Raw genomic sequence first — 6,747 nt, 5'->3', positions numbered from 1 at the left:
ATATTCATTAATCTTTGAAAAGAAGCAGGGGCATTTTTCAATCCGAATGGCATTCGCAAAAATTCATAATGACCATTTTCAATTGTAAAGGCGGTCTTTTCTATAGAGTCACTATCTAATTCAATTTGATGAAAACCTGACGCTAAATCGAGCGTTGTAAAATATTTCTTTTTTCCTAACTTATCTAAAATTGCATCGATTTGCGGTAAAGGGTATTTATCATCAATAGTTTTTTCATTTAATTTTCTGTAATCAATTGCTATACGCCATTTTTGTTTTTGTGATAAATCTTGTTTCTTTGGAACTACAACAACAGGAAAGGACCATGGTGAAATACTAGGTCTAATAATTTTCTTTTCTAACATCTCATCGATTTGTTTCTTAATTTCCTCTCTATGTACTTCTGGGTATCGATAAATTTTACAATGAACGGGAACTTCATCTATCGTTCGAATTCTATGTTTAATTTTATTAGAAAAATTCAAGGGTTGACCCGGCAATTGAATTGCATCCTTGTTAGTTTGTAAAATTTTCATTAATTGATTACTTATTTTGGATTCCAGATGGCTAAGGTCCACTGGTATTTTGATAGGATTTTGACAAACTTGTTGATATTCAAAAGGAACTTGACAAAATTCATTTTTTAAAATTTGATTTTTGAAATCTAACATTAATCCATACTTATTTAAGAAATCTGCTCCTATAAGTCCGTCATAATTCTTATGAAATTTATAAAGAATGAAAGGATGAAAGTCGTTTATTCTAAATTCAGAAAACAATGGTAACGATACTTTTTCATTCGACATTTCTTGTCTCATACAAGCAGTTAATGTAGTCGATTCATTGAAAATATTCTCAGGGAAATAATTATATGCAAATTTAGGATCAATTAAACAAACTGAACATCCACTGTCAATCAAAAGTTTACATTTAGGATAATTAAATTCGATATAGGGAAGTTGATTTGAATAATCAATACTATTATTTAAGTCGATTCGTTTCCCGAGGCTAGTTCGCAAAAATTTTGTTCCTCAAAATTTTTTGAAGTCGAAGCGTCGCCAATTACGAATTTCGTGGGAAATTGTTTTGATTTATTTGAATTCGAGGTTTTCCAACGACCTCTATCATTTTGTTCATAATAATTCTTTTTATTCTGACTCGAATCTAATTGGGTTAATTCCTCAAATGTATAATTGGGGGTTTGTTCATTGGAATAAAATTTCTTATTTGGATTTGTTGGGAATTGCGTCGAATAATTTGGACGTTTTTGTGCAAAGTTTCTAGTTTGGACTGACATTTTTTCTGGTGGTGTATTAATTCGTTGGTTGGGATTTGGTTTAAAAACATTTTGATTATTATATCGTTCCGTCTTTGGATATCCGAACACTTGTTTGTTTGTAGGATAATAATTATTATTTACTGATCTCTGAGTATACTGAATAGGTTGTGAAGGAAAGTTAGGAACGGAGTTAGAATTATAATTATTTCTGTAACTATTATTTGAATAAAAATTTCTATAATTATTTGGAATATAGTTTCTTTTATTGTTATTATTATTTTGAAAATTATTTTTCGTCCTTCGCGATTGAAAATTATGTTTTCTACTTTTATCTAATAAATCATATTGCTCCATGTTTGACAAATAATCTTTAATTGCATTTATGGTCTGGTCAAACGTTAAGTCATTATTCGCGATTAAATAAGTTCTAAGTTCCGTTGGTGCATTCGAAATTAACACCGTTTTACAAATTTTCAATATATTAGTCTTATACAATTGTTTTTCTTGAGCTGGCATCGTGTCAGCATCTATTCTGTAGTTAATTCTTATTTTCATCGAAATTATTTCATCTATAAAGCTAATCATATCTGATTTCTTTTCTAAGAATTGTAATTGGTGAATCAACACATCTAAATTGATTTGATCGCCAAATTTATTATTCAAAAATCTTTTCAGATGATCCCAATTATCGGGGATATCTGAGGTAGAAACTTCAGCAAGTGCTCTACCGACTAATTTTGATTTAACTAAAGCTAAACAATATTTTTTAATAAGTTCATTTTCGTTACTGAACATACTTAAATAACTTTCTACGTTTTTTATAAAAGAATGGAGTTCGTTCTCTATTCCTGAAAATTTAGGAAGGAGTGATCCAAACTTTTCTGCCGTTGATAAATCCATTTTAACTCTAGCTACTTTCTTTTCTTTTTTACCGTGGAACTGTTTAAAGGAAGTAATATTGATAATTTTAATAATCGGTTTTTATAATAAGAAACCTAGGAAAAACTTTGTGATCGGTTTTTTATAAGAAACCTAGGAAAAACTTTTTAAAGTTTTACGCTCAAAACTTGGGAAAACCACCAAATTTTCTTCTTTAATAGGAACGGCACAATCCCATCCTCGTCGCCAAATATGTTTTTCGTTGAGAAAACCACGTTTTTAAAAACGAATTTATTTACAAGGAAATATGGAAATGAACAATAGGATGAATCTAAGATGATTCTAAAGCTGATTATCTATCTGACTGACTGACAATAACATATTGTCTCCTATTTATAACATTATATTTTCTTATCTTAATTGACGCCACGCGTCGAACCACCTGCATTATGCTGGTGTAAGCAAAATGCAGCACACTGATATGTGAATCTAAATGAACAATACAATATTACGTCAATTGATCAGAACGGGATGGAATCCTGTAATTATATATATATATATATATATATATATATATATATATATATATATATATATATATATATATATATATATATATATGTATATACAGGGTGGCCACTTTTTCAATGGGATTGTATTGGTAACTTTTAACTCATAAGAGTTAGAAGGTCGGTCAAATGGAGAAAAAGTTGCATGCATAGAATCATTATCAAGTAGTTCAAACAAATCGAGATTATCAGGGCCGGATTTCGAGATATCATAAGAAAAGTAAATTATGTCATTTTGATTTTTCTTTTTTTCCCACTTTATTTCAAATATTATCAAAAAATGTTACAGGAACTTTTCATTCGACAGTAAATTATCCTCAATTTGACGTAATCAGATTTCGTATCCAACGTTTCGTACTCTCTGGGCCACCCTCAACCTCATTTTTTTCAATACGGACCTGCATATTTTATGACATTTTTCGAAATAACTTTTAACGCTGAATTCAACGATATATCATACAATGTCATTCAAAGTTGATTTTCAGGTGATTTTGACCCTCATCCAAATTTAATGGTGTTTATGTAAGAAAAAACAAGTCTATTAACGATATCAATGTTCTGACCCAAATTCAATCGAACCCAGAAAAAAAATCGAGAACTGTGGCCAGTGAATGGAATTTTTCAAAAACTGCTGGTAATAAAATAGTTAAGAGACGCGAATACAATGATTTTAAATTTTAATACCAAGCCTTGCAAAAATTATATCGTAATGACCTCAAAATGAAGTTCGAATTTGTAGTTTGTTTCAACAATTCAAATGACAAATACAACAATAGTGATACCTTGCGAGAAAATTGAGAATGTTTTGGAAGGTATTCAAGGAGACCAAACAAGCAAATGTATAAGAAGTATGGGTTCCAGAACCGTAAAGTGCATTTTACAAAATGGTGGACTTTTCGAACACTTACTTCATTAATTTTCATTTACTTTCGAATAATCATTTGATTTTTCTTTCATTAAATAACACTTTCGTTTAATTATTATGAATTGAAATATTCAAATGATTATTATAAAAGAAGAACCAAGAAACCAGTATACTGGTTTCTTGCTTTGATTCTAATATGTTCCATTTAGTTCAAGATGGGTAAGTTGATTTTCTTATCGAAATTTATTGCATATTGTTAATTAAACTAAATGAAGGTAATACAGATCCGACCCGAAGAAAATTGGATAAGGGTCAAAATCACCTGAAAATGTACTTTGAATGACATTGTATGATATATCATTGAATTCAGCGTTAAAAGTTATTTCGAAAAATGTCATGAAATATGCAGGTCCGTATTGAAAAAAATGAGGTTGAGGGTGGCCCAGAGAGTGCGAAACGTTGGATACAAAATCTGATTACGTCAAATTGAGGATAATTTACTGTCGAATAAAAAGTTCCTGTAACATTTTTTGATAATATTTGAAATAAAGTGGGAAAAAAAGAAAAATCAAAATGACAGATTTACTTTTCTTATGATATCTCAATAACCGGCCCTGATAATCTCGATTTGTTTGAACTGCTTGATAATGCTTCTATACATGCAACTTTTTCTCCATTTGTCCGACCTTCTAACTCTTATGGTTTAAAAGATACTAATACAATCCCATTGAAAAAGTGGCCACCCTGTATAATAGATAAGAATGTTAGGATGTTTCGATCTAGGAAATTCAGTGATACACTTTTATAATTTTATTACGAATTATATATATATATATATATATATATATATATATATATATATATATATATATATATATATATATATATATATATATATATATATATATATATATATATATATATATATATATATAATATCGGTAAATGGCCTGGTGGAGACACACATGATTGAAAACACGAAACGTCTACAATTAGATACTTACCTGATTAGCCAAGCACAGAAAGAGGTCGTCCTGGGTACCACACGGACAGTCAGAAGATTTCTTACTAGGTCCTGAGTACAACCTTGGTCGCTGTGGTGACCCGGTTATCTTAGATCCATCCCGCTTGTCGGTGAATTAAAAAAAAAAAAAAAAAAAATATATATATATATATATATACAGGGTGAGTCTTTGACTTGTACATATATTTTAACCGAAGGTTCCTGAGGTCAAAAGAAATACTTTTTTCATTTACCATTTTTTCCGATTCGGCCCTGTTAAAAAGATATAGCCATTTTAAATTTTCAAAATGAGCTAATTCACCCCTGAAAACCGGAACACTGAAGTTTTCTCAAGCATAAGATATACTTTTTGAACCTTGGAAATAAGCTACTAAATTAGAAAAACCATCATAAACTCACGTTTAATATTCCATTTGTTGAACAAAGTAGTGTTTATAATAAAATAAATGAGTTATTCCAATTTCGTTGACGCTAAAGATTAAATATTCTTCTCTTGATTTCTATTTCATTTTCGATAATTATAACGAATTGAGCTCGCTACCATCCATATTAGCTCTGATACTCATATCCATTCATTCATTATATTTCATTTATATGATATCGTTGTTTACAAGAAATGCCATTTAACCTTAAAATCTCAAATAAATAATATTCATCTATGAAAGTTCTAACAGACTATAGTAATCTGTGGTTTTAAGTTTGAATTTCAAATTTCGAGTGATGCCAAATATAAACACGTCAGTTCGGTTCGAATAATCTATGTTCTAACCTAAAATTTTCATTTACAGTTTACACTGTTATTGTTATAAGATATTTGTTATGAAATGAAGCATGAAGCATTTGATTTGTTCCAACTTTCTCATAAAAATATTGAAATGCATCAATATTTTCGAGCCATCAGTATGAAAATATGGAAATATGTAAAATATTCTGGCTCTGTAATCAATGGAAAATGTTAGACTCCACTTGTAATCAAATTTGTTCTTAATGTGTACCTACATTATAGCCAACTTTACTACTTAATTCATCTTGATTTTGGCATTGAAAATAAATGAGAAGTATTCAATTTAAATATCCACAATAGAATATCCAGTTTCTTTCCACTCACCTAATTTGTTTTCACATTAAAACAATTATGGCCCTCTTGGAAGTATATCAATCATATGCTCTTAGGATGAATTTATAGAATAGCAAAAGAATAAAAGTATTCAATCTCAATCGCATGAAAATTTGTCTAGTATGTACCTAGTGCTAGTGGTATGTTTCGATGTGAGTTTGAATGAGCCGAAGAAGAATACAGTATTGTTCGATAGCAGCAGTCTTTTGGGATATTGATTGTTGTCATTATAATGGGACTATTTTGTGAAAACTTTTTTAAACATGGGCTTTATGAATAATCTGGACTTTTCAAAAAGAATGTTGATTTTAGTGAAGTATCTTCTTATTATCAGAGCTGTGCCAAAGCTCAGTAATTTTAAATCAAATCGAGGAGTTGAGGTGAGCTTATTCATTTTTACAACTTCATATTCAAACTGAGTTGGCTAATACTTCAATTCTAAAATCTGAGAGAAGACATCATAGTAAATATTCATTTCTGTGGTTTTTTTTTTCCACAACAGAACAGAGTTGCATTCAGCCAAAGTACCCAATTTTTTGAATTTCACAGATAATTTTTTTTTTTAAGATCAAGTTATTCGAAAACGGCGCTTTGTACGAGAAAACATGAAGAATACTTTTATTTTTCAAATTAGCCAAATATTCTTCAATGAACGTTCAAATTACTCTTAAGACTTGGTTTCTTCGAATTTCTGGTATTTTTATGGGATGTAATGTTCATAATAAAGAAACAGAAGAATGTGTATGGAATCTTGTGTTCGGATAAGATGTATTACATAAAAAAAAAGCAATATTTCAAAAATCATTTCCTTCGATACAACCATTCACGAGATATAGCCGAAAATCACATTTTTTTAACGATTTTCAACAGCCTGTATCTTTTTAACCGGGCCGAATCGGAAAAAATGGTAAAGGAAAAAAGTGTTTCTTTTGACCTCAGGAATCTTGGGTTAAAATATATGTACAAGTCAAAGACTCACCCTGTATATATATATATATATATATATATATATAT

Source organism: Harmonia axyridis, chromosome 1 (assembly GCF_914767665.1).
Source record: "Harmonia axyridis chromosome 1, icHarAxyr1.1, whole genome shotgun sequence".
Lineage (NCBI taxonomy): Eukaryota > Metazoa > Arthropoda > Insecta > Coleoptera > Coccinellidae > Harmonia > Harmonia axyridis.
Note: the sequence above shows the minus strand (reverse complement) of the source record.